Genomic DNA, 23789 nt, shown 5'->3' on the forward strand with positions numbered 1-23789 from the left:
TTGTCATGGAATAATAAATCTGACACTGGAATCAGTGCAGGTTTATTATTTGGGGAGGCTTGATGCCAAGCATCCCAGGATTCTGTAAAGCCATTATGGTGCTAGGAAACTCGTGATGACCAGTTTCTAGAACATATACTCAGGATGGCTTTACTGGGCACTTATAATATCTAAGAATGGCCTTAGATATTATAGGGGCCTGCCTGCTCATGTGATAGGTCCTCTTGTGAGGTATAGGACACCCTGACTTACCTAGGCCTCATTCAGTGCTGAGCAGGCATGGTACACAGAGATGTGTGCCATGTCGACTCTTCACTTCTTGCTGCACCAAAACACACAAGCTACAATGGCAGTGGTGCCTGTTTGTAGTGAGAGATCTCTGAGGGTGGCATAATACATTCTGCATCCCTCAGAGGCCTTTCCTTGGCTACCATGCCCTTGGTACCATAGGTACCCCTTAAAGGGACAAGCAGGTAGGCCAGAGTTGTGACAATTGAGGTAACAATGGTACAGGTTAGGGAAAGAACACAAGCCCTAGGAACCTGATTGACAGGGAACCAGGGTACACTCAGTCAAATTGCATCAATTAGCTGGCAAAACGGTAGGGGGCAATGATGCATAAAGGGCACTTTCCTACACATGGTGATTCATTATCCAGGGACCTTGATGAACCAGATAGTCAGTCATTACCTGCCATCTGTTCCCTTTTAGCCATAAAAAAATTACTTTCTATGCATGCCTGATTTTAAAACTGTCCTTGGTACTCAAATTTGGTAGTGAGCCTGTCTCAAACTTCTCATCAAAAGATAAAGGTGCAAAGGCATTGGGATAGCTAAGGGTCAGGTGTACTATTACATCACATTAAATAGTCTCAATTTGCGACCAGTATATTTCCTAACTGTGTGGACCCAAACTGTGTACAAATTCCAAATCTGAATGAGTCACAATTACTATTCATGAGGTAGGTCATAAATAGTGATTCGATTGGACACAATCACCGGGATAATGATCTGCCAGGGTCAGCAGACCACCACGTCTCTGATAGCTCTTCAAATGAACATTATTATAATTATTATTTTTTAATCGGCCCATTAGACTTAAAGTAAACAGGGCTGAAATCATATTAATTGGGCTTTTGAAAAGAGCACTAACAATAAACCCTTCCATGTACTGAATTTTAGAAGCCGTTAAAATATTACTGATTCCTAAAATGGGTTCAGAAAATGGCAAAAAACATTTCTGCAGGCGTACACAGCTATTTGGACTGTTTGCGACCATAAAAACGGTTATACAACTTGATTCATATCTGCACAAGATTAGGCAGTTTGGGGAAGCTGAAGAACCAAAACTACAATTGTTACTTGATCCCAGGATCTCGGCTTCGCCCACTACAATTAGATGAGTGAACCGAAAGACTGGGTTCAGTCTTCAAAGACATAACATTCAACGAGCATGTGTTAGATTCCAATCCAGTTTTATTATCACACACTTCTACAAACTCTAAACTGAATTCTAAATTCTTCAAAGCTTGTAAAATTAACCAAATACAGAAAATGAATATCTAAGATTACACAACTTAATCCCATTCGGACACCAGGATTAAAAATTATTCCCCCTGGTTCCACAATTTCCAAAATGCCCACTAGATCACTGATGTGGAGGTGGTTCTGATTGCGAGATGAAAAGAAGGCTGTCCCCAGGGGTATGACACTGTTGGGGGCCAAGGCCAGATTTTAATGCGCGTTTATTATCAGTATATTTTGTTAAAGTGGTAAAGGTGTGGTTAGACATTAAAAAAAACTTTCTAGATCCTTCTCTCTTCTATCCCTCCACTATCCTTTTGAATCCAAATAACAGACTAACATGTCCACCGCTCAAATTCATTTCATATATCCCAAGACTAATTTACCACTAATTATTCTTTGGTTCCGAAGTAGCGTGCTACTCACCTAAGAGCGTTTGAACACCTCATCAGGGGTTGCAAGCGCTATATAAATGCAAATCTTTTCCCTCTTCTGTCCCTCCACTATCCTTCACAATCCAAATAGCAGACTAACATATCCACCGCTCAAATTAATTAAATATTTCTCTATACTAATTCACCACTAATCCTTTCAGGCTTCCGGAGTAGCATGCTACTCGCCGAAAAAGCGCATTGACGCTTTGTCAGGGGTACTAAGCGCCATATAAATGTAATTACAATACAATACAAAAGAATTGTAATTTTGTATACAATTACAAATTTTTGACTGTATGCCTGATGGTTGCCTTATGGGAAAGCTTAAACAAACTCTTTAGGCCTAAATTGGTAATGGTGACAATCCAATGAAAGTAGTTCCACTAGTTCGAATATTTTGGCTCAATTAAACCATAAAAGGTACAAGAGACAATCATGAAAACAGAATAAAAAAAAAAACAACTTCACTACAGAGCGTATAACATAAAAATGCAATTTAATCTAGTACTGAAATTAGTTGTCAAAAAGCATGATCCAGTAAAGTTGATAAGAATAAATACTTATTCTCCAATTGAATAATACTTGAATAAAACAAAATGGACCATCTGTTGTCTGGAAGTAAAATAATAAAAGCTAATCACTAAAAACAGGGCTTATGTCTAAAATACTAATCATGATATATAATATTACAATTACATAAAAGATCCTATTTCAATGCTTTCAGCCTGATGCGCCGTATTGAGGACAAATGACATGAGACTGCAAAAACAATACAATCATTTGTGTTAGTTGTACATTACCTTAGCCCAGTATGGCGGTCACAAAAGCAAGAGATTGACAAAAAGAGATAATCCAGAATGAGCTTTGCTTTGCATAAGCCTGACAGAAAAATAAGACATGTTGCTCATTCTCAACTGTTTGACAAACTATGGGGAATTTATTAGATGTCATTTATTTTTATTTCATGAACAAGGCATAGAAGCCAGGGGTAAAATCCCCAATTTGAACTTTACATAAAGTGCATATGCAAAAGGATTGACTATAAAATTCATGTATGACTCAAATTTGGGTACACATTTAAACCTCAGATAACTATCTGCAAGGATGACCAAAAAGACACTTGGGCACTATTATGGTGTCACTCCGCCCGACACCATTGAGGTCTCGGGACTGACCAACCGCTATTACGATGCGACCGCACATGGGGCAGTCGCATTCTCCCATTTATCTATGGGAGCTTGTGTTACAGCCAGCAAGCTCCCATAGAGAAATGGAAGAGTGTGTTAATCCCTGCACCCTGTGGCAGACACCTCTAGGTGCCTGCCACAAGGTAAAGAGATCAACAAGGAGGCACCTTCGGTGCCCACTTGGCATCCAACCAGAGGCCGCAAACTGAAGGAGGCCCTGCTAGGTGCCCCCAAACATGCTTTCCAACAGGCTTTCCATGTCGAAAAGCCCGGCATTGAAAGTGTGTCGGAAACTGTGCATCGTAATCCGGATGGCGTAAGACGCCGCCCAAAAGGATTATGGGTCAGCTTCCAACTAGCCGGCAGACTCCTTGAGCCCATCGAAATCCAGCCAGAATTACCATCCGGTTTCAATTCTAACTGGCTGTATTGTAATCTGCCGGTCGGAATTGAAACCGATGATCTCGGTCGGAAAGCCTCCGACCTAAGGTCGGTGGTTTTCCAACCAAGATCATAATAGGCCCCTTAATTTCTTAGATCCCAGCACAAAATTCCAATAACTCGTTTTCAATTTCTCTCGGGTATCTCGAGATAAGGCAGTGGAGTGTGACTGAAAGTCATTCAGAACCAGCTTCATTAGCCATGTTTTTAAATGAAGTAGTCAAGGGATCTTCCCAACTAATTGGCCTTCAGCTAGTACCTTGATGTAGTCCCTGTAGGGACCCAGAACCTCATTTGTCCACACCCTAATCCAGTACTGGATGGGTCTCAAAGCGGCTATGTCAGAAATTTCCTAAGATTCCCATTGAATCCTAGTGGGAGAGTAGGGGCACTAGCAGGGAGTATCAATAGAGTCTTTATAAAAGCATTTTCAGCTTTTTCAAGAGAAGCCAGATTGCAGTAACGCCACAAGTCTGCCCCATAGAGGGCTGCTTCACAGGTGTGACTCTAGTATATCCCAATAGGGGTGAAACAGCGTAAGTGGCGGGCCTATTTGCAAGTAGTAGTTGTAGGCTTGATTGGTGTACAGGGAAATATTATGCCAGATGCCATTGGTCTGACCTATTAAATATAAAAAAAAATAATAAGGCAGTGGCCCTTTCTGATTTATTGTGAAAAGCATATGGTAAAGGCAATAGTGAATTGTTATCACATTATGTTACAGGCCATTGAAAGGTATTTGATTGTATGTAATTTCACTGATTACAATAGTAGGCAAGGGTTTTGAAGTTGGTCATCCACTCTGACAACCACTGTGAGAAGAATACAATGAGCCATTTCCCCAAAATGGAGCAGGAAGTTTGTATGGACTAGCACCTGTATCTCAGATGAAGACCTTGCAACCTAGCGATCAAAGGTCTCTCGGGCTGAGGTTAAGGTCACATCTTTCTGCAAAAGCATGGCTTTCAGTCTGCTCAAAGAATCAAACCGTATAAAGGAAACATTCAATGAAGGCCATAGAGTTGCCTCCCTAACTGTGTGGGTCGGTGGAAACAATACTTGCATACAAGTAACACTGGAACTTACTGTTACTAGATATGCAATGCCTGGTACCATCCCACAACAGATTTGATCATTCAGCATCAAATAGCTCCCATTTTAGAGCAACTCGAACACCAGATGAATCATCGCAGTTGAGGAATCCTTCAAGTGACATGAGAAATTGGCAACTGAAGCATTACAGGCTCTGTGATGCGAAATGTCTTTGCAAACTAAGGAACCACTTAAGGCACTTTCACAGTTTGAACAGCTGAGAAAAACTTTGGTGTCCCCTTTCCTGCATCTTAATTAACACTGGGCATCAAACTCTGCTTCGCCGGTGGAGTTTTCAGAGTTTTGCCAACTCCGCGCTTCATTGGGAACGCGGAGTTCAGCTAAAAACTCCGACTCCGCAGTGGAGCAGAGTGAGCCCCTGCATCCACGCCCAATTAAAGATTAGGAAATAAACACTTACCTGCTCTGGCGTCTCCGGGCTTCCCTCCTCCTCACAGTGGTCTTTTCTTCTTGCTATCCGTGCCGGTCACAAACCCCTACGTTGTGCGTCTTGGGAGGACTGCGCATGCACGCACGTGTCTATAGCTTCTTTCCAAAAGTCGAAACCATGTACAGACAGCTGGGCAATAAAGGAAGCAGAGTATATCTGTTTTGTGTTAGTGAGCATATTTTTCTTTGCAGGTGTAGGTGCAAGCTTATAATAATAAGATGTTGGGTCTGAAGTGTTAAACCCAAAAAATAAGCAAACTTCTATGCAAATGTAGCTGAACTACCTTTTGGCGATGTTGGGCAATGTTCCCATTGATGGTAAGTAAAGACATTGCGTGGGATACTCGTTTTCTGCAAAAAAATTGTGACCATAGTGTTGGTAACAAAACATGGTGACAAAATTAGATGTACTATCATACAATTTCATTTGAAATTGCAGCAGACTGTTCTAAATTTATTTTATTTAGAAATTTATAAAGCGCTCAGCTACCCCCGACGGGGGTGTCCCGGCGCTGACAACGTGAGAATAAGAAGGTCAGGGAGGGTAAACTGAAGAGGAACGAAGAGGCTAGGGGCGAGAGAAGAACCATGTCTTCAGTTTCCTTCGAAACAGAGGCTCAGATGTCAGAAATCTGAGTTCCAACGGTAGTAGATTCCACAGTCTGGAGGTGGCCACGGCAAAGGCCCTGCCGCCCGTACGAGCCAGGCGGAAGCGTGGGCAGAACATAAGGCGAAGATGGTTAGATCTCAGATCCTGCGTCGCCTGAGTCAACCTGAGTCTATGCATTAGATATGCAGGCCCTCGGCCATTGAGAGCTCTGAAGGCAAGGACTAGAGCTTTAAACTGAATGCGATATCTCACTGGAAGCCAGTGTAGTTTGGCCAAATAAGGTGAAATCGAATGGCGATAAGGAATGTTACAGATCAGCCTGGCAGCCGAATTCTGTACTGTCTGCAAACGATTGATGAGGTACACTGGGGCCCCAACGTACAAACTGTTAGCGTAGTCCAAGTGGGATGTTATTAAGGCATGGACTACAGTTCTGCGGGACTCAAGAGGCAAAAAAGGGATGATTTTTTTAATCATTCGGAGTTTTCCAAAACAGGATGATGAAACTTTATTAATTTGGGTTTTACAGGAAAGCGCTGTGTCAAATTGAAAGCCTAAATTGCGGGCAGCTTGAACTGGCGCCGGGGAGGATTATGTTCAGATGGCCACCAAATGTTGGGAGGGATGGCAGATTTCTGATTGAAAAAAAGGACCTCCGTTTTATCAGCATTCAATTTTAAGTTGTTAATAGACATCCAGGAGGTGATGTTAACCAGACATTGGCGGAAATTAGCTACGGAGCTTTCGGAGTGATCCTTGAACGAGAACACAAGCTGAGTATCATCAGCATAAAAGATCACTCTGACGCCCCAAGATTCGACCACCTTCGCCAACGGCCTGAGGTACACATTAAATAGGAGTGGGCTCAGGGCAGATCCCTGCGGAACCCCCCATATTAATGGTTTCTCCGTGGAAACAAAAGAGCCAAGGGCGACCTGTTGGAATCTGCCCGTCAGAAATGATTTCACCCAAGCCAGCGGGATCCCTCCAATGCCCACCTCCAAAAGACGGTTTAGCAAGATGTTATGGGAGATGGTGTCGAATGCTGCGGATAGGTCAAGGAGGACCAGCATGGCCTCCTCTCCCCTATCCACACATTCGCGTATTGATTCAGATGCTTCCAGCAGGGCTGACTCAGTGCTAAAGTTTGGCCTGAATCCTGACTGGGTGTCATGAAGCAGATGGTTCGTTTCTAGATATTCGGACAATTGCTCTTGTACCGCCTTCGCTAACACTTTAGCTGGTTTAGGGAGAAGTGAAATGGGCCGGTAGTTACTAAAACATAATGGGTCGGCACCCGATTTTTTCAAGATTGGTAGTAACAACGCATGTTTCCACGAAGAGGGAAAAAGGCCCGATTGCAAGGAGGAGTTCCAGATTTCTAACAGAGGTTTAATCAATAGCGGAGCTATTTCATTCAGAATCTGAGCTGGGGCTGGATCGAGCAGGGATCCGGACTTACATTTTAGAAACAAGGACAAGGCGTGGTCTTCAGACAAAGGTTTAAAGAGGTAAATACTTCAGCGCACGTGGTGTCATTGGCTGAAGTAACTGCTATAGGAATCTGTTGAATAGTTGCCGTAATGTTCACGATTTTCTCATGAAAGAAGTCCGACAAGCCATTGCTAAGTTGTTGGCTAGGGATAACAGGGCATGCCAAAGCAGAGGGATTTGCGAACTCCTTAACAATGTTAAAAAGGGCTTTGGTGGAATTTTCAGCTCTTTTCATTTTATCCGTAAAGTACTGTTTCATGACAATGCGTTTGAGTTTATGAAACTCTTTGAGAGCTGATCTGTAGAGGGCTTTGGACCCCGGATCGTATGATCGGCGCCAGATGTGCTCCAGTTTTTTGCATTTACTTCTATTATCCCGTAGTATCGTTGAGAACCATGGGGCTGAGGGTTTAGATCGTAAAGAGGAAAGGTTCTGCAAAGGGGCAATTTGTTCAATGGCAGCAGAAAGATCTTTATTAAAAGTAGATACAACTACATTAAGATCAGCATCGAGAGGATCAGGGCTGCTCCTAAACAATTGTTCCAGGGCCATACATGTGACTTTATGCCACTTTCTACCCTGATCTCTGATGGTAGGAGTCATCTTAGGTGGTCTGGGAGTAGAAACTTCAAACGGAATCAAGTAGTGGTCAGACCACGTGAGGGGCCTAGGTGGAAGAACATTAAGGTCGAACCAACTGGAGAAAATGAAATCAAGGGTATGTCCTGCAGAGTGAGTGGGGCCTTTAACCTTTTGGGTTAGATTCAAACCTTGCATGGAGTCTAAAAGATTTTGGGCACGTGTACAATCATATATATCAATATGATGTTTAAAATCACCTAGTACAGTGAAGTGAGGGTGTTTAAGGGAGAGATCTGCAATGGCCGCCAGTAATGAGGCAATTGCAGGCTGGGGAGTGTTAGGGGGGCTGTATACCAGAGCGCCTGAAAATATGGCAGTGGAGGCATCTGAGATGGAAAAGTAGAGTGCCTCTATAGGACCTATATTGGGGATTTTCCTCGAGGTGATAGTTAAATGATTCTGTAAAATAACAGCAATTCCACCTCCAGGCTTTCCTCCCTCGCGGCTAATTCCCATTAGGCGATAGCCAGGGGGTGTGGCCAAGGCAATATCTGGATTAGAAGAGTTCTTGATCCACGTCTCTGTGAGAAAAAGTAAATCCCAGGACAACTCAGAGAGTAGTAGCCATATGTCGCTTGCGTGACACGGCAGAGAGCGGCAGTTCAATAGGCCGGCCGTGTAGAGTCGAGTCGGAGTGGGAGGAGTAAATGTAGGGGAAGGGATAGATGTATTAGTCGAAAAAGAAAAAGTGCATTGCTTACATTTAAAATAAGGACGGGTAAGCGAGGTCAAATTACACCGCACCTGGGGAATACAAGCTTCCTTGTTCAAGGCCATCAGCTGGGATCTAGACCAGGAGTGCCTTAGGGTGGAATGGAGACCGGCAGCGTAACTGGCCCTAGGCCCGGAACTGGCGCGGACGGGCGCAGATGGGCTCGCCTTCCGCTGCGCCTCCTATGCCAGGGAACCATTTTATGCCTGTGTGGCGGGAGGGGCCGAGCACTAGACCGCTCGCCAGCTCCTCGCCTCACTCAAGATGGCGCCCGAAGTCGTCAACCCCAAGCAGTACCTAATCGTCTGCAATGGGTGCGATGGCGCTTCGAGGAGGACAATGGGTTCCCAGCATGTGAGTACAAACTCAGAGTGCGCGAAACCTTGTATTTAAAATGAAATCAGAATCAGCATAAAAACGAGTAAAGTGCAAATGCAAGTTCAAGTTAGAGTAAAGCAATAAATCACAATCTCAACATACGCTAGCACAGGGTCCCGGCTTCCGCCTCAGGACCTTCCCATTCAACTGTTAGTCATTGAGTGAGGAGAATTCACCGAGTTTTTTATGCCTGTGTGGCGGGAGGGGCCGAGCACTAGACCGCTCGCCAGCTCCTCGCCTCACTCAAGATGGCGCCCGAAGTCGTCAACCCCAAGCAGTACCTAATCGTCTGCAATGGGTGCGATGGCGCTTCGAGGAGGACAATGGGTTCCCAGCATGTGAGTACAAACTCAGAGTGCGCGAAACCTTGTATTTAAAATGAAATCAGAATCAGCATAAAAACGAGTAAAGTGCAAGGTCAAGTTCAAGTTAGAGTAAAGCAATAAATCACAATCTCAACATACGCTAGCACAGGGTCCCGGCTTCCGCCTCAGGACCTTCCCATTCAACTGTTAGTCATTGAGTGAGGAGAATTCACCGAGTTTTTTATGCCTGTGTGGCGGGAGGGGCCGAGCACTAGACCGCTCACCAGCTCCTCGCCTCACTCACGATGGCGCCCAAAGTCGTCAACCCCAAGCAGTACCTAATCGTCTGCAATGGGTGCGATGGCACTTCGAGGAGGACAATGGGTTCCCAGCATGTGGGTACAAACTCAGAGTGCGCAAAACCTTGTATTTAAAATGAAATCAGAATCAGCATAAAAACAAGTAAAGTGCAAGTGCAAGTTCAAATTAGAGTAAAGCAATAAATCACAATCTCAACATACGCTAGCACAGGGTCCCGGCTACCGCCTCAGGACCTTCCCATTCAACTATTAGTCAGGCAGCATAGTAATTACAGTCACTATACCAATCTGAAGGACTAGGAACAGTAGACCAATTGTGATACAGAGCTGAAGTCAGGGAGAAAAGAAAGAAGTATTTTCAACCAAAGGTAGAAATCACGTATACTTTGTTTGTGGGAAACAGGTGTTGGCGGTAACTCAGGTTCACTTGGATCCAATGAGAATGTATCAAAACCAATGAAGTAGTGAGACGCGGTTCGATCTATCTTTGGTAGCTCAACAGGTTTTGTGTAACTGACAGATGCCTCCATTTGATACATATTCACATAGATATCGGTGTTAGGCCGAATTGAGATCTGTGTCGTTTGTATTGAATGTTGTTCAATTTCAACAGGTACAAGTTGCATTCCGTTGTTGGTAACACCTTCAGTTCATGGAGTGGAATCTTCAAATGTAATCAATCTTTCCATCTGAACTTTCTGTATGGTAGCGAGAGGAGATCTGGTGCTACCCAGGAGCACACGCGGCCTACTATTGAGTCTAGGCCACATAGTGTGGTTTGATTAAATCAATTGAGACAAATCTCTTTTCTTTCTTGCCGGCAAGGGGCGGAAGAAGTACTGTTCTTGTTCCTTCGACAGCCAGGACAGGTACAGGCACTCTGTAAGATAGCCCAAATTCTTTCTTGTCCATAGTCTTTTCTCTGACCAGGTCCCCAATCTTCGGAACCCAGGCAGATCTGGCTGGAACAGTTTTCGCTTCTCCAGTGGCAGTGTGTTTTACTTGGACGTTGCTTTGAAATGCCCGGAATTCATTCAGTTCCTGTAAAACAACCAAACGATCATTGATGTCAAAGGGTTTTTCATCCACCACTGTGCTGCCACAGTCGAGGTCAACCATCCACATTCTAATCCCGAACAGGACTTTGTATGGAGTACGGCCCCTCAGGGAACTTCTTGGCATGTTGTTAAGTGCCTTCTGGACCCCATATAGGTGACTGACCCAACTGCCACCGGGCCTAATAGCCTAGCTGTTAAGGATTGCTTTAAGTTCCAGTTCTTCCTCTCCACAATTGAATTTCCCTCTGGATGATACAGAGAGGAGTACTGTAATGCAACATCCAAACTTCCCATGGCTTCTTTGTAAGCCAGTGAGCTGAACGCAGGGCCACGGTCAGAACGTAATGTGCCAATTGCGTATGACCCTATGAAGACTCGCAAATCCTTAATAACAGTTCGGGCATCAGCCGAGTGCTGAGGCCGAACCCACAGAAATCTAGAGCATGAATCCACTGCCACCAGGACGTACCTGCAAGCACCATCAGATTATAAGGGACCTCAATGGTCCAAATATACACATGCACATGCAAGAGGCCTGTCTAATATAAGTAATGGTGTTTGTTGTGGACGTGCTACGCTGGAACCTTTCATCTGCTGACAGATATTGCCCTTAAGGATATAACCCTTGGTCTGTTTAGTAAGACCTGGCCACCAACAATGCTGCTTCAGTAGTGAAATAGTTACAGTGATATCTGCATGTGCTGAACCCAGACCCTCTTGTGCAGCTAGAATTAATCCTAATCTGCGATCCATGTTTGGGGTTACTCTATCCCCCTCTCCTGGAATTTGAGCATACCCAATGTTTTGCACATCTAACTTGTAGGAGTACTTGAGTGGAAAACCTTTTGGCAAGGCTGAGCTGTTATTGCGCATGGCCTTCACAGCTATGACTGCAGTAACGGCAGCAGTTCGCACTATCGCCTTGGCGGCTTCATCAGCCAGTGAAATCCCTTCAACCTGTATGACAACATGCTGATGATTCAATGTGTGAATTACATGAGCCTGTGGCAAGCAATTTTCAGCTCTGTCACCTGTTCCCACAGCAATTTGTGCTTTATTGTGCAACCTTTTGAATCTCTAAACCCATTCTGGCCCCAATAGTGTAGATATTCATTGTATGACTGGACACAATAAAACAAATCGAACACGAGTGTGGGGAATTCCAGATCAATATTTTTTAGTGCCAGTGTAAGGGCTTTTAGTTATGGCAGTTGTGCCATGCAATCTCCTAGAGACTGCGTATGTGTATTACTAGGACGGAACTTGCCGTCCCGTATACATCCCACATGCTGCTGTGTATTGCCATATACTTCCTATGGCAGGCTAGGCAGATCCATCAGTGTAAATTTTGTATTCATACTGATCTAGAGGCATTATTTCATTTGGGAGATGATATTCTTGTCTGTACTGCAGAAATGCTTGTGTTTTTAATGTAGAATCAAATGTGTAGTCTACATCTGTTGCAGTGAGAGAATAAGCCCATTGTATCCATCACGGATGCAGTGCTTTTGCATTTGGAATGCTTGCTTTGGTAACAGCCTCTAAGGTTGTTACCGGAGTTACAACAATTATACGCTTCCTCTGTGCTAGTGCTCTTTCTCCCACTACAGAATTTGTGTACAAATGGGATTTGTATTCCATGGGTACCCTTTCGCCTTCATTGAAGGTGAGGTAAGTAGACCCTGATTGGCCCACGACTACACAGATCACCAAATTAGTGCTATTTACAAGAGTGTACAGGTGTTTGGAAGCTTTTATGTCAGCTTGTAAAGAACAGAGCATTTCTGTGTGTTCCTGTGTCCAATGTTGGACTTAAAAATAAGGTCTGATTAGATCTTAGAAAGGTTTAACCATATCAGCATCCAAAATGTATGTTCTACCAAAATTTTGAAATCCTAAAATGGATTGTAAATTTGTCAGTGTCTTTAGAGGTTGGAGCAGTCACATTTTTCTAAAAATATTCACTGCCTGGCTTTTCCCTTCACTTGACAGCTCATATCCCAAAAATAGGACATTGAGGTGGGCAATTTTTGATTTTTTAAAGTTACATTTGAAGCCCACAGTGGCGAACCCCAAAATGATGTTGTTCACCTTGTTCAAGGGCTCCAATAACTCATTATCTGTCAGATAAACATTATCTACATAGGACAATGCCTCCTTATCACAAATTTGAAGTAAATCAGTTACTCTTGCTGAGAACAACCCAGGGCTATTCTTATACCCTTGGGGCAGTCTACAAAATTGGCGTTAAGAGCCGAGGTCTGAGAATGCTTTCAAATATTTGCATACAGGTGCTATATTTTGACAGGATAATCCATTTGAGATATCCAGGGTTGTTTTGCATTTTGTACTGCAAATGTTAATGTGCATGTGTTCAAATGCCTGTAGTCTAAAACTAGATGGTATGCCTGTTGGATTTCATTATGGAAACTAAGGATTATTCATGGAAGAGGTGCAATTTTCAATTACACCGTGGTATTCAACTTGATCTAAGATCTCCCTGAATTATTTCTGCGCATCATCTTTTATTGGATGCTGCCTCTGTGGAGTAGAATTAGAGTTTAATGGGATTTCATGGTGAGGTGACTCAGCATCCCACCCTACATGATTGTGGTAAAATGCAGGAGCTAGTGCTAACGTCCACTCCTGCGAGTATGAATGTTTAAGTGACTCTGGAACGAGGTCAGAGAAAGCCGGTAAAATGATATCTTCCCTCTTTGGGCACTCCATTAGTAACTCAGGCAGCCAATCTCTTTCAGCCAAAAGGATATCATATCCATATGTCAGGTTCTCCCAAAAGAGACCTTACACCTTCCTGGGTATGTCCCACTCCATTTGGAGCATAATTTCGTATAAACGATGTGGAACACTTACCCTTGTATCCGGTGTCTCCACCGTGATATGTTCATTCAACGCTGCTGTCACCAGAAATTCCATAAGGTTCTGGCAAGCTATTGTTACTTTTGCTGCGCTGTCTAGCATCGTCAGAGCCCATTCCCAGTTAAGTAGCAGAGTCCTCGGTAACCTGGACATTTCTTATTTTAAGGCCAGCTACTTTCTTCTTCTTAAATTGAGATTTTGTTTTGTGTTTATCTTCTTGTTTGATAATGTACTGTGAACTGCGATGTGTGTCTTTTGGCTTGACTCGCTCTTCTGATCTGTGGTCTGACCGTCCTTCACTCTCCCAGTGTTTTGATGAACCCTGAAAGAAACTAGAGGAATGTGTATCAGTATCCTGATACCTGTCAGGTTTTGTAATTTTATCACGGTTTCTAACATTGTATTTTCTATCAGAGGGCTCCTGTTGTGGAGACCCACCCCGTGATTGTGATGCATTCTGCTTATTATTTTTTTATTTTTTCTTATCCTATGTCTTTTAGAAGAATCGGGTGCTTGATTTGAGATATCCTTTTCTCGATTCCCAGTTGTTTGTGGTGTCCCAGGTCTAGCTCCCATGTTATCTCTACCCAGTGAAGCATAGGTTTCTTCAATAATCTTTGGTAGTTCTTGCTCATGTTGTGCAGGAGAGACTTCCATCAGGCATTGGCGTATAGCCATCGCTGCTGCCTCCACCTTTATGTTACCTAACATAATTGTTGATACCTGGGCAAAATTGGCTATCACTTTCATCCCCACCCCAAGTCCAGGGCAGGTTCTGCCCCGTACTCATTCTGTATTTGTTTCAATACTTCTGGTATAATTGCTGTTGAGGGGGTACCAGGGGTCTGGTATACACAGCAGCGAAAACTGTACCCCAAGTGGTACAATCCTCTATTGGGGAGATATTCCCATTGGTAAGCAAATTGTTAGTATTCTGTGTTTCTCCAACGGTCCCATATGTTGAAATACTGCTTCAAGTTGAGCTATTTTCTGTGCTATCCAGAACGGCATTTGTTCACAGTTAGTGGGCATTCATCCCATAATCGCATTCGGCACTTGTGGGCTGATATTTGTCGTAGTCGTTTGAGGATGACCAGCTTGAGTAACCCTGGTAGGTTGAATTGTAAGTGTGCGCATTATGAACTGAGTAAGGTTTCTGTACAGTTTTACTATGTCTCTGTAAAGTGTACGTAATTCCCCTGCTTGCAATGTATCCATCTCTGGATGTGGTGTGTAAGCATCTAGGACAGGCCAGGTGGCTCCTTCTCTGCTGAGCAGACCGAGTCTCATGTTTTCTGTGGTGTGGTGGCGGGCGCCTTTAAACAAATTAATATGCTCTTGGTAAGTTAACAGGATTTCTACTTCCACGTATGGAGAAGGTGTCTCATCTTCAATGTAAGTGTGAAACAACTTTGAGGGTACATCTGCGGGTGGGAATCTGACCCAAGAATAGAATACCTCTGTTCTGAATGCCTCGTGTGCCTCAATCACGAAGGTAACACCACACCATTTGCTGGGTGGCCGTATTCCACTAATTTCAAAGTAACTGCTTGTCTGCAATTTTCTGTAATATTAAGAGCACCTTCAAGCTCTTCTTCCCTTGCATGTGCAACGCTGTCTTCAGGGACAGACATTGTGGGAGGAAGTAGATTTTGCACAATGTGGGGAACTATAATTCTTCAAGCTTGAACAAACCTACAGGCAATACATAGGATATACCCACTGAGCTGCGGCGGATTTCCCCTTCCCACTCCAGACGTCTCTGGTTAAATATGAGTAGGGCCCTCTGAGAAAGCACTACTGAACTACTCAGATTTGACTCTTAAATAAGAACCAAACCAACGTTGGTGGCGCCATGTCGTGTAGTTCCTAATAATACATAGGATATGCATGTTTGTTGGACAACATAAACTGAGGGATAAGTGTCTTGACTTATTCTGGGCACACCCAAAGAATTTGTCAGCCTATAGATCAGCTAGCTCACAGTGCCACCATAAGCCCACAAACCTTACCAAGGAGCAAATAGTTTCTGACAACCATCAAACATGACAACCCTTGATCCTTCAGGGATCATGGAAACAGTACAGTACTTTTTCCTTAGTCAATCGTGCTCACTTAGTCTCAGAAAGATATACAGAATAAACGTTGGAGACGTTTTCAATAAGCATTTATTGAACCAGCGTCATTCTAGTATAAAACCTGTTTGCTGCGACAATCATTAGACAGAAGCAAACGTAAAAGATTACAAGCACCAATAGAGTAAATAGAAGGTAGAATTCTACCATGGTGCTAAACAGTGAATATATGCAGGCATATAAACATGACAGTAATCAAGCGTACTCCTACTATGCAGACCCTACCTAAGTGTACCTAGTATGTATGTGGGTGTAAAGTCAAGAATCCCCTAGGAAAGAGCCAACCCCATTACCTGATGGGAGAGAATGAAGGACCCTGTCTTGGTCACAAGTTGGACACCCCGCAAGGGATGTCAGACCACTGCCTGCTGGAGCTTCTGTGTGCAGAGACCTCAGTGGCACTGTGGAAGCATCTCCTCTACTTATCTAATGAAGGTATCATACTTTTATACCATAAAGATAGCCTCAGGGTTCCTACCACAATCGATATGTTGTTAGTACGATTATGTAAATGAGCCTAAATTAATACCTGTTACTAAGCAAAGTAGTTCTGTTACCCTAGGATGAAGATGACCATGACTTTTAAGTATGTTAATTGTGTTATGTACGTCATGTGCAGAGGACTTTAATAAGAATCCATAATAAATGTGGCCAGTTTCAAGGAAAACCGAATGACATTTATTCAGCACATAACTGCGTAAAAGGTCAGTGCTAGAGCCGTTATGCAGAGCAAGGTAGAACAAATGTAGGTGAAAGGTCGTTTTGTTTCTTAGGCCTAGATTGGGGTATATAAAACAAGTGCCATGCATCATGGGTTAGGGTAACACGTTTTAGTATCAGTCCGGCATTACCGCACTAAAAAATAGACTCACACATTATTAAGGCTCCTCGCTGAGCGAATTGCTTGAGACACTTTAGCTTGCACTGCATTATAGAGTCAGAGAAGCTTCTCTGCTGTGTGCTCCAGCCCTGGGCCCAAACTTTTTACTTTGTATCTCTTTCCCAGCCCAGGCCCTATTCTGATGTGAGGCAAAGGAGGGGCTAATGATCACTCCTTCTCCAATGTTAGACCTAAAGCTGCAAGCCCTGGAAAAGATCAACTACAAAAAATCACGTATGTCTGTAAATTGTTTTTAAACCATTTCTGTTGCAACCCCACACAAGCATCAGCAGGATAGAGGTGGATCACTTTATTATGTGCTAAGCATTGATCACTTTACGGTTTTGAAAATGCCAAAGTATATGTTTATGGTTGGAGAAAAAAAATTGTAATAAGGAAAACAACTGCACTAATACTCTTTAATATGCAAAACACTTGCAGCAGCCACATATTTCATATAAAGAATGCATATTTTATACTTGTGAGATGTGACCATCGCCAAAATAATTTTTAAAAATTATTTTGAAATCTTCTAAAAACTGGCTAGTAACTCTTATTTATAGCTCATTAATACATGTATTTGTGTGTGTGTGTGTGTGTGTGTATATTAATATAAATGCATTGATAGTACTTAGCAATAAGTATTTATTTTTACACAAATAAGATTTTCTTAGCAATGTTATCATAATGAAAGACTGAGAAAAAAACAGTAACATTCTATACGCATGCATTATAGTTTGCATGTGGTTCCTGATGCCAGCTAAGAACTCCCTGACCTGTAGTACAATGACTATAACTTGAGACCTGCAGTTAACACAAAAGAAATCTGTAGCAAGAAGCAGTAACCCACCAGTTGTCGTCTTAAAATATAAGACTGTGACCTGCATGTTATAACTCGTGCTTTGCAGCAGGTGCTTTAACCTTCCATGCTATTTTATGTTGAGTCTAGTCTGTGACTAGATTGCCCATCGAGTTCTCTAGCAAGTGCAGTAAACACCAAGTAGTTTTCTGACAATCCATTTCAGGGGCTTTGCTGCAGTTTTAAGGCTCTTCAAGCCTCTCTCTGCTCAAAAGAGTTAATTTCTGATACTTATCTCTTTAAATGGTCTTCATTGCTTAGTTTAACTCACAAAAAAGTATCACTCGAAGTGTCACTTTTGCCAATAGACTGTCTGTGAGAAGTTGGCCTGGTATATGATGTTCACTAGTTAAAGTGACCACCTTGTACCATGCCAAGCAACCCTTATGGTGTGGTTGTAAGTCAACCTTTTCGGACTAGCTGCCCTAGTGGTAGCGTAGGCTAAGCAGTCTTTGAGGCTAAACTCGTGAAGCGTGTTAAGCCAGCTGTTTTACCAAATGTAACCCCCTTTTATACCAATGAAAGGACACCACACAGATATATATTGAAAATATATATGTATTTATTTCTCAAAGTAACCCCTAGACTCTTTATGAGCACAGGAGCACAAATTGTTAAACAAGAATACGTTTAGAATACACAGAAGTTGCACTTTATATGGATAGGCCCTGGTGGCCGCTCAAACCATATACTAAAATAGTGGTATAAGTACCACGAACAGAAAAGGGAAAAGGCCTAGGGCCTCTAGAATCGCTGGGCCTACAAGGAGCTAACTTTAGTTAGTGACCAGGAGTCCCACGGGTTGCGTGTGCAGAGCAAATAGTCACACGCGAGCTCCCATAGGTTTTCAATGGGTGCGTAAAAGTTACAAAGTTACTGCAAAAAGGATCTTCCGGATGGACTATGAACTCAAGATTGGAAACACAGACACTAGAGATGATACTCTACACTTGGGCACTGGAGTGCCAGCTTTACCTCACCCACAAGAAGCGGGTGCATAGGCCTCGAAGTGCGTCGGGTTTCTTCTATATGTTCAATGGAGCCTGAAGACAAAGATGCTGCAGGCGGTCGGTCCGGAAGAGATGCGGTGGATCCAAGAGTGGATCGGAGTTGTAGAAGACCTGTAAGCAGAGGGGACAGTGTTCACAGTCACTAGCCAGTGACCAGCGTGGCACCAGGTGGGTACCAGGCGATGTCGGGTGCAAACAGGAAGGAAGGTGTAGCTCGTCTCTGCAGCCACGTGGTCCCTGAAGGTCGACGACGTCCAGGAGTCGATTCACGAGCTGTCCCACACAGGCTCTCGCTGTCGGCGGTGTCGGCGACTTGGTCGAAGCAAACAAGCCTTGGCAAAAGCAATTGTTGTGGAAAACGAAATAAGCTGATGGTTCTGACCAGCAAGCTCAGAGGGACTGCTCCTTTGGAGGGGAGCAAGGGCCAGTCTGGAACAACCAGACCAGCAGTGTAGTTCTTGAAGTTCGTCGCCAAGATGGCCACTAGCCAGCGGGCCAGCAACCGGTTAGGCGCGTCGAGTGGCAAAATGCAGAAGGGCCCCACGCAGATCGTGGAGATACTGGAGGGCTCACCTTTGGTGCAGATGCTGCTCGAGGGTTGGGCTTCTCAGATCCAAAAGCACAACTTGGAGGGAGCCTCGGTTGTTGCGCTTGCAGCTTGTCGTGGTCTTTTCAAGATGGCTGGCTCCACGTGTCTCGGTGCCTTCACGGGTCTCCTCTTTTCAGGGACTGTGGATCGGGCGGTGAGAGGTCTGGGGGTCCAGGTCTTGTCAGTCTCTGGGCTCGGGCTCCGGCGGGAGGCGGCGGCAAAGTAGACGTTGATTCGCTGGATGGTGCTTGCGTTAGCAAGGTGGTCACTCCCTGACCACAGGGGAGATTGGCTTCAGTCCTCTGTGCGGCAGAGCGTCGAAGTTCCCGTCTTCTTCTTGTAGTTAAGTTGATTCCAGGATGTCTAAAGTCTTAGGACACAGCTCCTACCTTTATTCGGATTCTAGGGTCCGGACTACCTGCTAGGTCCCTCCCTAAGGGTGGGACCAGGAAGGGGGGTGGTTACACCCCCAATCCTTTGTCCAGCTCGCCCCAGGTCCAGGGCTGGTGTGCCCCAGGACCGGTTTGAACTGGCATATGCACCGAGGCTCCTTGTGAGCCTCAGGCATGTCTGGTTTCTTTCAAGCCCTACCTGACCAATACACAAAATCCTGTCTGGGGTGGTGCACGCACCTCCCCTGGCAGGAAACCCTTTGTCCACACCTCCCAAGCTGGAAGGACTCCCAGCAGCAGGAGGGCAGACTTGTGTCTGTGGTGGCAGCATCCATTTTGTGGAGCTGAGGCTATGTCTGATTTTACCCGGGTTTCAGGTACTGTACATGTCGTGTCCCTCTAGAAGGGTGGAATGCTAACCCCGTTGCCAGAATTGGCGAGGGGTTAGTATTCCAATTCGTATGACACCTTACTCGACATGTTTTGATAAAGCCAAACCAAAGATAGCATTTAACCGCGAGGTTCATAATGCACTTAAGAGTATATGGTATGACGATATCTGGAAACAGTAGAAGGAAGTTGTTCCGACCACTGCAGACAGGCTCAGCTCATGCTAGAGCACCATCTCACATGGAACCAAGCACTCTGCCTTCAGGATTGTTAAGGCCTGCCATAGGAGTGACTTATAGGTTAACATGTGTCCCATTTAAGGTTAGGGATAGGTATACTACACCTAAGTAAGAGGTGGTAACACCAACTTACCCCAGCTGAGTGATCAGCCAGTTGTGTCAAATTTGTTAGGCCAAGCCTGGGGTGGCATAATACATGCTTCAGCCCCTGGCAGGCCTTAGATACACCAATGCCCTGGGTACCTAGTGTACACTGGTACAGGGGCTCACAGGGTGATCCACTTCCAATTGGTTATGCACCTAGGGGTGCATAGTGTAAATTTAGTAGAGAGAACAGCAGGCTGGGGGTCTGATTGGCAGGCCCACAGCCTCAATATGTCAAAAACCAGTGAAGCAAAAAGCAAAAATTTGGGGTGACCATAGGATAGCAGACCCTACTCTCCTACACAACCCCCCCCCCCCCAAACGCAGGGACATTAAACTAGCCTTGACCAGTCTCGTCTTCATGTCCTAAGTGGAAGTACCTGGAGAGACCATCTGCATTCCCATGGTCAGTACCTGGCCGGTGCTCCACTGTAAAGTCCATACCCTGTAGGGAAATGGACCACCTAAGCAGTTTGGGGTTTTCACCCTTCATCTGATTTAGCCACAAGAGGGGCTTATGGTCGGTCTGAATCTTGAAGTGAGTGCCAAACAAGTATGGCCTCAGCTTCTTCAGGGCCCACACCACAGCAAAGGCCTCCCTCTCAATAGCTGACCAATTCTTCTCTCTGGGGGTCAACCTTCTGCTAATAAAAGCAATGGGTTGGTCTTGACCATCTACATTAAGTTGTGACAGCACAGCTCCCACACCCAACTCAGAAGCATCTGTTTGGACAATAAACTCTTTGGAGTAGTCAGGACTTTTCAGGATAGGTGCAGAGCACATGGCCTCCTTCAGGTCATCAAATGCCTTTTGACAGCTTACTGTCCACTGAACCTTTTTGGGCATCTTCTTGGATGTCAGATCATTAAGAGGAGTCACAATGGACCCATAGTTCTTAACAAACTTCCTGTAGTACCCAGTCAAGCCCAAGAAAGCTCGAACTTGAGTCTGGGTGGTTGGAGGGGACCAGTCCTTGATGCATTGTATCTTACTCTCCAGTGGTTGAACTTGGCCTCCACCTACAAGGTGGCCCAAATACACAACCTTACTCTGCCCTATCTGGCACTTAGTAGCCTTGATAGTGAGGCCTGCCCTTTGCAGAGCCTCAAGAGCCTTCTTCAGGTGGATCAGGTGATCCTCCCAGGTGGAGCTAAAGACAGCAATGTCATCAAGATATGCTGCACAAAAGTCATCCAACCCAGTAAGGACTTGGTTCACCAGCCTTTGGAAGGTGGCAGGTGCATTCTTCAGACCAATTGGCATCACCACAAATTGGTAGTGCCCACCTGGGGTTGAGAATGCTGTTTTGGCCTTAGACTCCTCAGCTAATCTGATTTGCCAATAGCCAGCTGTTAAGTCAAATGTGCTCAAAAACTTAGCAGAAGCTAGTTTGTCTATGAGCTCATCTGCCCTTGGAGTAGGGTGTGCATCTGTCCTGGTGACAGCATTGAGACCCCTGTAATCCACACAGAACCTCATCTCTCTCTTGCCATCTTTGGTGTGAGGTTTGGGGACCAGAACCACTGGGCTAGCCCAGGGGCTCTCTGAGGGCTCAATGACACCTAATTCCAGCATTTTGTGTACCTCAGCCTTTATACAGTCCCTGACGTGGTCAGGTTGTCTGTAAAGCTTGTTCTTTACAGGCAGACTGTCACCAGTGTCCACCACATGGGTACACCAGTCAGTTTGGCTAGGTATTAGGGAAAACAGATGTTGAAATGATTGTAGAACTTGTCTACATTCAGTCTGCTGATGGGCAGTGAGGTTGCCTCCAAGGGTCACTCCTTCAACTGAGCCATCTTCAGGGTTCTGAGACAACAGGTCTGGAAGAGGGTCACTCTCTTCCTCCTGTCCCTCATCTGTAGCCATGAGCAAGCCCATGTCTGCCCTGTCAACATATGCTTTTAACCTGTTAACATGGAGTACCCTGTAGGGACTCCTGGGAGTTCCTAGGTCCACCAAGTAGGTAACCTCTCCCTTCTTTTCCAGGATTGTATGGGGTCCAGACCATTTGTCTTGGAGTGCTGCTGGGGCCACTGGCTCCAACACCCATACCTTCTGTCCTGGCTGAAACTCAACCAAGACAGCCTTTTGGTCATGCCAAGCTTTCTGTAAGGCCTGGCTTGCCTCAAGGTTTTTGGATGCCTTCTCCATATACTCAGCCATCCTGGAGCGGAGACCAAGTACATAGTCCACTATGTCTTGCTTAGGCTTTTTGAGAGGTAACTCCCATCCTTCCTTCACCAAACACAGTGGGCCTCTTACAGGGTGCCCAAACAACAATTCAAAGGGGCTGTAACCAACTCCTTTTTGTGGGACCTCTCTGTAAGCAAACAGAAGGCAGGGTAAAAGGATGTCCCATCTTCGCCTGAGCTTTTCAGGTAATCCTTTGATCATACCCTTTAGGGTCTTGTTGAATCTCTCAACAAGCCCATTGCATTGTGGGTGATAAGGGGTGGTGAACTTGTAGTTGACACCACATTCCTTCCACATAGCTGTCAAGTATCCTGACATGAAGTTGGTACCTCTGTCAGAAACCACCTCCTTAGGAAACCCCACTCTGGAGAATACTCCCAGCAGGGCCCTGGCCCCAACAGGTGCTGTAGTGGTCCTAAGGGGAATTGCCTCTGGATACCTGGTGGCATGATCCACTACCACCAGTATAAATCTGTGCCCAGATGCAGTGGGAGGATCCATGGGACCCACTATATCTATTCCCACTCTTTCAAAGGGGACCCCCACCACAGGTAGTGGTATTAGGGGGGCCTTTGTTGTGCCACCTGATTTGCCACTGGCTTGGCAGGTCACACAGGAGCGACAAAACTCCTTTGTATCTTCATTCATGTGAGGCCAGTGAAAGTGAGGGACAAGCCTGTCCCAAGTCTTATTCTGGCCTAAGTGTCCTGCTAAAGGAATATCATGGGCCAAGGTAAGAAGGAAGCCCCTAAATTGCAGAGGTATAACCAACCTCCTGGTTGCACCAGGCTTGGGATCTCTAGCCTCTGAATAAAGGAGCCCTTCATCCCAATACACTTTATGGGTACCTTGAGCATTCCCAGCAGCCTCAGCAGCAGCCAGCTGTCTGAGGAGTTCAAGAGAGGGACAGGATAACTGAGCCTGCCTCAAGTCAGCCCTTGAAGGTCCCCCTGTCCCCAGAAACTCAACCTGATCAGGTTCAAGCTCTTCAGGGACAGTTCCCTCAGGGTCCTCTAGATCAGCTTCCTGGGAAGGTTGATCATCACTCTGAGGCAGGGGGGAAGGCACAGCCTTGACCCTCCTGTTCTTCTTCTTGGTAGGTGCTTTGTCCATTGTTCCAGGATCCAAGACCTGAGGTTCAGTAAGGCACTTTTTGGCCTGTGACCTGGTCACAGCAAGGACATGTGGTGATATACCTAACATCTCTGCATGTGTCCTGTACTCCACTTCAGACCATAGAGAACTCTCTAGGTCATTGCCCAACAAACATTCTACTGGGAGGTCTGCACTAACCACAACCCTTTTGAGGCCAGTTACCCCTCCCCATGAGAAGTTAACAACTGCCACACTATGTGAAGTAGTGGATTGCTGGCATTGGTCACCAGGTAATTCTCACCTGGTATGTACTGTCCAGGATCCACAAAGCC

Source organism: Triturus cristatus, chromosome 12 (assembly GCF_964204655.1).
Source record: "Triturus cristatus chromosome 12, aTriCri1.1, whole genome shotgun sequence".
NCBI lineage: Eukaryota > Metazoa > Chordata > Amphibia > Caudata > Salamandridae > Triturus > Triturus cristatus.